General features: G+C 28.5%; 2 pseudogenes; one reads left to right on the plus strand and one right to left on the minus strand.

Annotated features, from left to right (window-relative positions):
• Positions 1-1,049: 1,049 nt before the first annotated feature.
• Positions 1,050-1,342, plus strand: LOC106302852 (annotated as a pseudogene).
• A 1,504-nt stretch (positions 1,343-2,846) lies between these two features.
• LOC106304467 lies at positions 2,847-6,097 on the minus strand (annotated as a pseudogene).
• Between the last annotated feature and the right edge of the window lie 6,100 nt (positions 6,098-12,197).

The following is a 12,197-nucleotide window of genomic DNA, read 5'->3' on the forward strand; positions in this document are numbered from 1 at the left end:
TTTATATATTTACATATTTAAAAATGGTAATTAAATAAATAATAATATAATAAAGTAACTTTATAAATTTCAATTATTTTTATCAAAAGTTAAATAATGCAAAATTAAAAGGTCAAAGTAAACTTGAATAAATCAAACTAAAAACAATTACATTATGGTTTTATTTTTTAAACTGATAAAACTAAAATATAAAAATAGAAAATTTTATTTATATATAACATTTTTAAATATTTTATATCTGCGCATGGCGCATGAAAATTCCTAATAAAAGATAATTCATCAATTTCTTACAAAACAAACAAATGGAGGATTTTTGTATAGATGAACATCTTTTTCTATTTAACTAAAAGGAAACGTTTATATACAAGAACTTATGTACCGTTGTTCTTGTTGAAGCTCTAGTTTAGTTCTAAATTAAAATAATATATAAATAAATATATTTTTTCAATATTTCATTAATATTTACCAAACAAAAATTTAATTTGAAAAACGTTCTTGAAAACTTAAAATTTTGTTTTGTTTTGTCTATGATATAGTTAAATAATTAATTTAGTTTTAAATAAATTTTTTTTATATTTTTAAATTTGAGTTTATTAAAAATAATTTAGTAACTTTCCTATTTAATGAATGTTATTTTCTAACTTTATCTTTGTGGTCTATATATAATATATATAGCAAGTATATATAGAAACAATCGTTTTTCCTGTTTAGGAGAATTGTCATTTATTTTATAAAAGCTACTTAAGTATTTATTTAGGTCATAAATTATTTATGTGATGATGTGGGTTTAAAATTAGTGTCCCGTAATAATATTAGTGAGAACAATTAGTTACAATTTATTTATAACAAATATTTGTTCAGATTAGCTTACAAAAAAAAATTGACAGCTTAATAACTGGTCGTAATTTTTTAAAACCTGTTAAAACTAAATTTACTAAACATATAAATACATCTACATTGACTTGGAATCTTTGTACTGAATCATCTTATTTTAAAACCACAATAAAGAAACATATATGATTTAAAAGGTGTAATAACTACTGTACGATATGGCAGCTCAAGTATCAAAGAAAAAATTCAGTGTTTTAAAGATTGTAAATTTTGTTTACAATGATGTTTTCATCACAAATCTCCCATTCTTATGTAATGGATGAGAAGTGTGTAAAAAATTGTATCGTGAATATATGTATGAAGGCATCAAGAAAAGCAACAGCCATATGTACCACTCCACGCCAGACAAATATGTGATCCATTGGGTAATGAGCACTTCATAGTCCCTCGAGGTGGTCATAATCCAATAAAAACCTTCTGTGGAACATTTAGCTGGGTATGCGGTAATTAGAAACCAAAAACTGTCTTCGTCTATTCATACATCACATGTTTATGTTTTTGTATCATTGTCTCGGCTACCATCTCATCTCATGTACTTGTTTATTCTCGAGGCATCTCTGACTCTACTTCATTTTTTATTCCAAACTTCATTTTGAAATAATATCTTCTTAATCCCACTTTATATTCAACTCTAAAATGGATTAATGGTTAGGGTTACAAAATATTACTTTTGCATTTTGAAGTTGAACTTTTTTTATTTATGAAATGGTCCTTTTAATCTTGAATATTTTTATTTCATACTTAAATAATATATAAAATAATACAATAACATGAAAATAAATATAATACTCCACAAAATATTATTTAATAGTTTTTCATAAAAGATGCATAAACTAATAAAAATCAAAACTAAACGTAATAATTTATAATATAATATAATATAATAGAAATAAGTGATTTAATAATTCTGTAAACTGTTTTTGGAATCAGTGAAGTATCGTTCAAACAAAATAGATGAGTTTGTTTATCTTGTGGGTCAACATTTCGATTGATAACATTGTACTTGTTAAACTTAATATATGCAGAAACATTTGGATCAAGTACGTAATTTAAAATACAAAACAAAACTTTGTTTTCTTCTTTATGTTCTTTTAATGCATAATTTTGTTTTTGAATTAGGAAAATTGCATATGATGAAAATTACACCAATTGAAGTTGGAAGAAAATATCTAACTGTATTTTTATTAATAAATATTTAATTTAAATAAAATATATTTTTATGAAAGTTTTGTAAATATAAAATAGTTAATTTAATTGTTTAATTTTTATAAGTTGAAGGTACTACTAACAATTATTAACTAAATAAAAAAGGAATAATTTGTGAATATTTTTTTGGAGTAAAAAATGGAGTAATACATTACAGTAAAACTCAACTCCATCTTGGAGTTACACCATTTTGAAGTAAATATTGGAGTAATACTTTGGAGATACTCTTATTCCAGAAACAAAAATTAGATATTTAAGAGTGCGAGCTACGACCAGGCCTGGTGTTATCACTATGATCAGTGATCAATTGAAATCTCTAAACTCTCGGAAGATATTACATTACATCAACATCTAGATGATTGCAATGAATTGGTTCTCCATTACTATTTTAAATATCTTTTTTCTTAAGTAAAAATTGTTATCAAGCTATTTAGTTGTTGTGTTTCAAAAAAAAAAAAAAAAGCTATGTAGTTGTTGAACAAGAAAACAAACCTAATTAGTTTTTCTTTTGTTCTTTGATCAATTGTAATCTAATTAGTTATGCATATTAGATACAATGACGAAGCCTAATTTTATTTTGTTTGTAAATTCAAGTTCGAAAAAGATGTTGTGCTAATTTAAGAGTCTTGGTAGAAACGCTTCTAATGGCAAGAAAACCTGAAGTTTCATGGATTTTAGAAGATTCACTTTTGTTTCGACATGGAAACCTACTAACGAGCAAAACCTTTTTGTTAACTATAAGATGATTTGATTAATCTCATCAGTTACATATGATCTGCCAAACCGTAGAAAGCAAGAAAAGAAAGCATAAACAATATACATAGAAAGGCCTTTTATCACTCAAGTATCCTCAAATCCCAGCTTGATTAGCCTTATTAGTCTCCTGGCCTTCCTTTGTTTTCATCTCCAATTTTCCGGCTAAGACTCTATTGGCGTCTACCTCTTTAACCGAAATCTTAACCGGAAGTTCTTTGCTATCATCATCCGTCATTCTCTTATCTTTGCCTTTACCCCATACAACAGTGTATAGGCCCACAATTATAAATATCGTTCCAATCACACTGCAAAAAAATATTATAAGAAAACAATTTAATAACGAAAATTATTAATTTTAGAAAGAAATAAAATGAGAAAAAAATACCTTCCAAGATGAATACTTTCAGACAATACAACAACACCAAGAGCTGCAGTTATAACGACACATAGAGGATTAAATGTCGCAACGAAAACAGGTCCTCTTTCTCTCATCACTACTCCTTGCACGTAATACGCCACTCCCGAACATATCACCCCCTAATCACCAATTTATTTAGTTAATTATTTTAATTAATCAGTTTCATTAGTAAATTATTTAAAACTAATTAATATATACTTACGGAGTACGCGGCTGCGAAGAGATTAGAGTCGAAGCCGATTTTCCAAGCGCTCAGGTCACGTACCGTTACCAATGAGACGGCAGTTCCTTCTAACGTTCCCATCAAACATATTAACGCCGTTAATGATAGCTCAGCTGGGTACTCCTTCAGTGTAAATGACTGCGTTTTAACATAATAAGACAGAACCATTAGAAGTTTTCTATGGTTACTGAGTAAACCGGAAATTATGTATTAATTGGTACTCACTTGTAGAATGAAGAAACCGGCCCAACCAAAAGTTCTCCCCAACAACATTAGAGTTCCCGGAACCCAGTGTTTGTCCAAAGCCGCTGATGCTGCACCGCCGTGAGGTCCTCCTGCACCGTCACCGCCTCCTCCTCCACCACCACCGAATTTTATAAAGTCAATGATTGGACCTTTGTAGAGAGTCATGAGAAGTGCTCCGGAGACTGTAATAACTGTTCCGATAACTTTGGCTATGCTTCGTACCTTCTTAAAATTCACGCTCTCTAATCTGAAATTTTTATATAAAGAATTTATTTCGAGCTTACGTCTAATTGTTTTATAAAAATTACATTTGCATGGAAAACAACAGTCATGTTTTTCTTAACTTGGCTTACAGTCATGTTCTAGACTTCTAATGGCATCTTACGTTAGTATAATTGTAATGATCTCACACGGTATATTTCTTTTGGTGTTTATTAATTAATTATTCAGGGGGTATCATGTTCCACGAACATACTGATAACTGTGTTTACCTATGATTCCATTAATTATAATCTTGTTCCCACGGCATGGGAATTAAAAGTCAAAATCCTCAAAATAAAATCAAAGTGAATAAAGCAGGACAATTTACCAGCAGCAAAAATATATATTAATAATCTCACTAACAAGTTGATATATAAGAATGTTCAGTTCAAGAAAAAGAGTTAATAAGAAAATTTTAATTTTCTGATGGAATCAATTTTAATTTTCTGATGGAGTCAATACGAATCTAAGCTTGAAATGTTTGATGAGTTTATTTACAAGAATCAAGAAAAATAATGTAAACCTGAAAATGATTGCCAATACGAAGGTGATGGCAGGAAGAACATTAGCCGTAGCAGAAGCGAAAGTCGCTGAGACAAATTCAAAAAATATGTAGGTTTTGGAACAATTCATCCTCGAACTTTCATTTTAAATATTATCCATCCCCAAAATGATGTTCCTCATTGGCGATGCTCTAATATGGAAAAACAAAAGGTGTGATCAGCGACTGCTTCGAGTCCAAGTAACATGTTTGTATGACCTAGATACGGCAAAACTTACATAGACATCGAAATTATGGTAGTATAGTAGTTAATGCTATGTTAATTGACATACTCTTTTTCTACTATAGAGCTTTGGTGTAGAATTTTCTGTCAGTTAATTCACAAATAAGACAAAAAGAGTTATATATATACCTCTCATGAAATAGAGCAAACGGCGCGATGACGACCGTGGCGATTGCGTGGCGGTAAACGGCCAGGATGTAATGGTTCATGCCATGCTTAAGAGAGACCATGGTGATTATGTACATACCGGCATAACCAAATTGCATAGATATCATTGCTAAGTATGGTTTCACTCTATTCATTAAGCCTCCCCACATTTTCTCACTCTCCATTTGATCTATGTTTCTTTTTCTATAGGTTTCTCTTTCTTGATTGTATTGATGTATCAATATTGTACTTGACTATGAGCCTTATAACTGTGAATGATTACACCAGACAAGAGCGTACTTGCTTATATAGCCAAATTGGGCTGACACAAAAGGCAATATACGAGTGCATTTTTACAGCCATTGGTTATCTATGCATCACTTTAGTTATACATTTTTTTTAATTTTATCAAATAATTATCCATTATGTGTGGCTAACTATAGTATTGTTCTATATATATGATCCAAACCGGTTAGGTCGTATCTCGTAAGTTTCTTTGGTTACACACCTATTATAATTTATTAATTATTTGGACTATTGGTTATAAAGACTTGCGTATGAAGAGCAATGTTGCTTCTTTTTTGGAATACATATTTGCATAATCAAGATGGCTGGTTTATTAGCATCTAAGATCACTAATTAATAATGTTTTTGTCAAGGTAGTAATAATATAGTGATAACGAATCATAAAGTATCGTACCAATAAAAAGAATGTAGTGTAGCAAGCAATGTATAACAAATTATATTTAGACTTTTACGTCCAAGCCGAACTTATATATAACTTATATATCCGTAAGTTATAAGCAAATAGTTTCGAGAATCAAAAGCATGCACTTACATTATATAATATATAATCAACTTGCAAACATCATTCATTTTTGTCCACTCATCACACATCTAAGAAAATTCTGTATCAACCTGAATATTCACGAAACTATTCATCTCTTGTTGCTACTTGTAATATATCATATATATAACATATAATCTAAATAATATTACATATTTTTATTTTATTTTCAAAGGATTTTCTTATATTTCATTATGCTAATTGGCTTCATTACAATGAGTAACGTGTGGGATTATCATTTTAAAAGAATCAATAAATTTAGTCACGGATATCTGAATCCACTAATATATACTCCCTCTTTTCTTTTTAGTTGGCGTTTTAATATTTATTTTTGTTTCAATTTAAATAATATTTTCAAATTTCTATGCAAAATTTTAATGTTATTTGGTGTTTTTGACTAACTTTTTATTGAATAATTTTTAGTTGGATTAAGCTTAACTAATGCAAAATGAATAAAAGTTAACAATTTCTTAATAGTTGTGTAAAAACCTTAAACACTGACTAATTAAAAAATTCAAACAGAGGGCGTATAATTTAGTGGGAGTCCTCTCCCAACGTGTGTTAGAGCTATTCGACTACGGTAATAATCAGGATGTCATGTAAGTGTTCAGTGTAACCCGGATTATAGATGGTCCAAGTAGCCAGCTGATATGGAATTGGAAAAATTAACAACCCATCCCAGCGCATCTTTTTTCGAAATTTCTCCTCAATTTTGATCAGCTAAGAGCATCTCCAACATGTTCTTAAACCTTCAAATTTTAAGTTTTTAACTTTTCCAACAAATTTTTAAACTTTCAAATTTTTGAGTGTCTGAATAATAAAATCTCAAATTTGATGTTTTACTATTCAAAACCTCAAAAAATTATTTACTTTTCATTTTATTCTTTATAATTATATAACTTACATATTATTCTACTAATATTATTTAGGTATCACTTTAATTTTTATAATAATATTTCACTTTAATACTCAAATATATATTATCAGTAAAACCAAAAGTTCATATATGAGTCATAAATATTGTAAAACCAAAAATAAGAAAATCCTTAAATCTCAAATTTGATGTTTGGTTTATGACTCATATATGAATTTTTGGTTTTACAATATAAGAAAATCCTAAAATCTCAATTTGATGTTTTAATTGTATATTTATTACTTACTTATAAAATTTTAGTGCTTATAATTGATTATTATTAAAGCTAAATATTAAAATGTAATATATTAACAAATTCAAAAAATATGTAGGTTTTGGAACAATTCATCCTCGAACTTTCATTTTAAATATTATCCATCCCCAAAATGATGTTCCTCATTGGCGATGCTCTAATATGGAAAAACAAAAGGTGTGATCAGCGACTGCTTCGAGTCCAAGTAACATGAAATGTGGCTCTCTCAGTTTAAAATAATTTCTTACTCCGATCAAAGATAAAAATTTAAGATTATTACTCATTTAATAAAAATGGGAGTTATGTGTTTTAATGTAATTTTTAGTTTGTTTACTCTTTTTACTCATACTAGCTAAGATCATTATTATTAAAATAAATTATTTTTTTTTTTGAAAATTATGACATTTGAAACAGTAATGATTGATTGCTATTGTAAAATTATTTTTAAAAAGTGCATGAAAATGTCCAAAACTTTTATATTCGTAAAATAGAGGGAGGAATATTTACCTGGTTTCCAAATACACTTTGCGGCCCTGTGTGAATGATACATTGATACGTTGCGTGAATTATCCGCTGTGTGAATGTTGAAAACGAATTATGGAGTTTTAACTGATGAGATGGCTTATTTAATTTTATATTCAAATATAATGTACAAACAAATGATGGTTAAGTTTAGTGGCTTACATCCTATTTGATATTGTCGCCGATAATAGATAGGGAACTTTGTGGTGGTTTGAAGAGTGGACACCATGTCATCCAAAGGCTAATTGTTTTATCAGCTTATTACCAAATACTAAATTTGTCTGTTCGTACAATATGCAGAAAAAATACATGTGAGTAAGCTTGTGAAAATAAAACGTAACCATTAAGATCACAAGGACTTTCAATGGTGGACTATAAGTCAGATGGTTTAACTTTTTTAGTTGTTTGTATGAAGCGAAAATGTTTGTGGCAATTACTAATTATAACATGCTGTTAGTTTAAATTTCCAAATTATGTATTTTATCCCATTAATTAATTAAACCACAAGATGATTTTCATTTACTTTATCATTTATTTTGTCAAAAAAACACTTTTGTTATTAGCTACTAGATCTAAAGTCTAGTTAAAAGCATAACATATAGACAAGTAACATAGAACAATCTATTCTTTTCTTTTTTTGAACACCAGAACAACCCATTCATAACTCATTTAATGTACGTTAAAAACCTATAAATCTAAACATGCATTTTACAATGATATTTGGTTTTGAAATAAACTACCAAAGGCGCCTGGAAAACGTTAGTGTAAAACAAAACAAAACAAAATTAAAAAGGCAAATCTTCAAATTCGTAAATAGTCTCTAATTATTAAAATGACCAAATTAAATTTTGTTAAATGGATAAATGATAATTATACATTCATTTATAATTTTACTTATTTATTTATCAAATATATATATAAATGATATTTATACCTTTATTCACAATTTTACTTTTCCAAAAAATAACATTCTAATTTTTTTTTCTAGTTTCTCCCCAAAAAAAATTTGAAAAACATTTTTTCTTAAAAATAGTTTAGGAAAATATTCATGAATATGTAGGATATCTTCCAGAATTTTTCAATTTTATTTTTAATAAATTCAGAAATACCTTCATAAACTTGCAATTAGACTTCTTTAATGTAACATGTATGTATTTAGGAAGGTCTTCCTAAATGTGTATAACATCTTCTTGAATTTGATTTATATGCATATTTAAATATTTATAAAATTTAGATATCAAATTCAGAAAAGTCTTCCCATAACTTTAAGAATATGTTATACATATTCAAGAATATCTTACTAAATATACATATAATTCAAATTTAGTAAGTTATTTATAAATTATATATCTACGAAGATCTTCCTAAATATTCAATTCAGAATGTATTCTTAAATACACATTTATGAAAATTTTCATGAACTTTATGAAGATATTATACATATTATTAATATATTCCTAAATTTTAAGAAATATTATATTTATTCAGTAATGTTTTCCTAAATATGCATATAATTCAAATGCATGTAGATATCATATACATTTAGGAAGGTTTTCCAAAAATATTTAGTCGTTTCATAGTAAAATTCGAAATTTTTTTCATTTAAATATTTATTTATTTAATATATCTGTAGAAAAATGTATCACTGTCATTTACCCCTTTAATGATATATATTTTGATCACTCTAAACCTTGTGGTCTAGTTTGGAAATAAAAGCATGTTTTGTGGCTATTTAAGACAATTTCTAAAATTTTAAAACAATATATAAAATAGTAATTAAGAAAAAAACTTTGTTCCTATTAATTTAATATAAGATTAAAAAATTTAGATAAAACATTAACAATTATCATTGGCTCATCTAAATCAGTCATATTTTTCATTACTTTTTGTTTGATTATATTATATACCATTCAATAAACTATGAGTCTATATTATTAAAATTGATGTATCTTTTGAAAATAACATTTAATTCACCTTAATATTTACCAACGTGTGCCACTGAATTAGTAACTATTAATTAATTAATTATTTTGTTAGGTTTTTCTCTATCCAAAATTTAGTTAATTAACTAAAAATCATTTATTTTATTATATTATTCTATAATCAAAATTACAGTTACCCTTTAACCGGATTATTCTCCAAAAAGATTTTACAATAAATTAAACAAATTTATTGAAAATGTGACTACAACCTTTAAATGCTATATGTTCATGTATATTATTATGTCATTTCACATACAAAATATAAACAATAATTTTTTTGTTAAAACATATATAGTTAGTTTTCAAATATATGTTAAATTATTTTATGATTAATATAATTAACACACACACACACATATTTTTGATTATAAGAATACAACAAACAAATTTTAATTTAATATTTTCCACAAGACTGAACATAGAAGTAAAATTTATTTTGCATATAAAAAAACTTAGAGATATATCTATCTATCTTATTGAAACATAAATACATTTTTGGAAATATATATATAATAATATACATAAATATAATAATTGGTGTTTTAATTAAAATAAAAATAAAATACATAAAAATGGTTACTATAGTTAAAAATACTAATTGACGAATATATTATATAACATATTATTTTGATTTGTTTTATATCTAATCACAATATGAACAATCAACAACTTATAGGCAATTAAATACCGTCGATCAATTATAAATGTTATATATTATAAATTGAACAAACATGGGACGCATGTTTGTGCAACCATTACATTAATTCATATATCTATTCTATTAACCAAATACACGGACATGTGTACGAAACTCTAGTTGTATCTATTTCAAGAGATCGAACTAAGGAAAATAAATTAATATAGTAAATATTCAAAATATATATTTTTTTTTATAAATCTTATCGGCTGATCCGGTTGACCCCGAGAGGAACGCACTTAGTGCTACAGAGTGGACTAGCCCGAAAGCGTACTACACTGCCTGACCTGAGTTTGAAATATCTTCCGACTAATGCCAGGAGGTGAACCAATCATCTGTTATGGCCCACCATGTAAACCACTTGGGCCGAAATCCAAGTCCAGACTGGCCAAGTAGTGATAATTTAGTTTCCACAATATTCAAAATATTCTATCAACGATATATAAGAAACTGTTATAAATCATGGAGTGGATTGCCATTAACCAGGCCCGGTCCAAGACCGGCCCAAAACCTAGAAGATGGAGAGACGGCCGAAGCCCTAGAGAGAGGAGAGAGAGAGCCGACTTTAGGAGAGAGAGAGAGCCACAAAGCTTGGAGAAAAGAAAACCCTTTCTTTTTCCTAATAGATGTAATCTTTCCATTATTATGTATTAGTAGTTTTTCTAATCCTAGTGTGTTTAGATTTTGGATACTTTCCATTTATCTTCATCTTGTAATCCTTATATAAAGGAACCTCCTTGATCAAGTATTCAGTCTCTAAACTCTCTAATTACAACACGTTATCAGCACGATAGACTCCAAAACCCTGAGACAAAACTTAACCTAAAATCCGTCACACATAAACCCTAAACCAGGCGCAACTTAAAATCAATCGATCTCTCCAACCCTGATGAACCCGACGACGAGCCACATATCATCTTGAATCTCTTGACGAGACGAATCCATCAGCGCAAACCGTTTATTGATCCAATCTCAGACGCGCCCACAATCGCAGAAACAATACGCGGCGCCGTCTTGATCTTTTGGAACCCTAATCCGAACCAACAAGATTTTCTAGCTAAATTCAAATCCTGTGAAAGATAAGTTTATCATACCTTAGTTGTTTGATGATATCTTGTTCAGATTATGGTGTTCATGTGATCTAATACTCCTTGTTTTTATTTTATGAGCTAAGAGGAGTTGGTGCAAAGATCTAATCCCGAAGAACCCTAACTTGTTCTTGCTTCCGTTCCGGCTTGCAAACACCTGATCAGCTAAAGCTCTTAAGCGTTCCTGATCCTAAACATTCGCAGCTTGGTGTACACAACAGAGCCAGCTCACGTTCGCGTCACAGCCAGCTCGTAATTCAGATCATCCGCAAAGGCAGTAGCTTGCGACCTGATAAGGAGCCAGCTCGCGTCTGTGTGCAACTAGAGGTTCATCTGACTTTGGTGGTCCGGTTCAACCCTACAAAAAAAAGGTAATTTGAAATCTGAAAACAAGAATCGAATTTGGTTGTTTTGTAAAGATTGAAACCTTAAAATATAATCTCTAAAACTAAAGGCCATAGGTTAAATAGATCAATCCCTTATGAGTAAATCGAAGCTCTATAAGTTCGATCTAAAACCTAAAAACGAGATTGATCCATTGAACAATTAAAATAAGAACCTTAAAGGTTTTTGAATCTCAAATCAAATCCCCTTGATCAAAGATCAAAGTTTTCGAAATCCCCTAAAACCCTAATTTTGGAAAATCGGTTTTAATTTTGATTTGAAACTTGAGTGTTTGATTGATCACCTAGAGCTATGATTATGATTGTTTTAAAACTTGAATCTGAATCTTGTTTAAACTAAAATCCTAATTTCGAATTTTAAAATTCCTAAAAGGTCTTGAAACCTTAAATCTCTCATTACTTAAAGCTTGAAAGATTGATTTAAAGAATTTACATATTGAATGAGAGTTAGGTTGCTAGATTATTTAATTCTAAAACCTAATAGATATGCAACTAAGAAATAGGATTGAATGCATCTAGATCCCGTTTTGTATATGGCCGTGTGGCCTAATACATTGT

Source organism: Brassica oleracea, chromosome C7 (assembly GCF_000695525.1).
Source record: "Brassica oleracea var. oleracea cultivar TO1000 chromosome C7, BOL, whole genome shotgun sequence".
Classification (NCBI taxonomy): Eukaryota; Viridiplantae; Streptophyta; class Magnoliopsida; order Brassicales; family Brassicaceae; genus Brassica; species Brassica oleracea.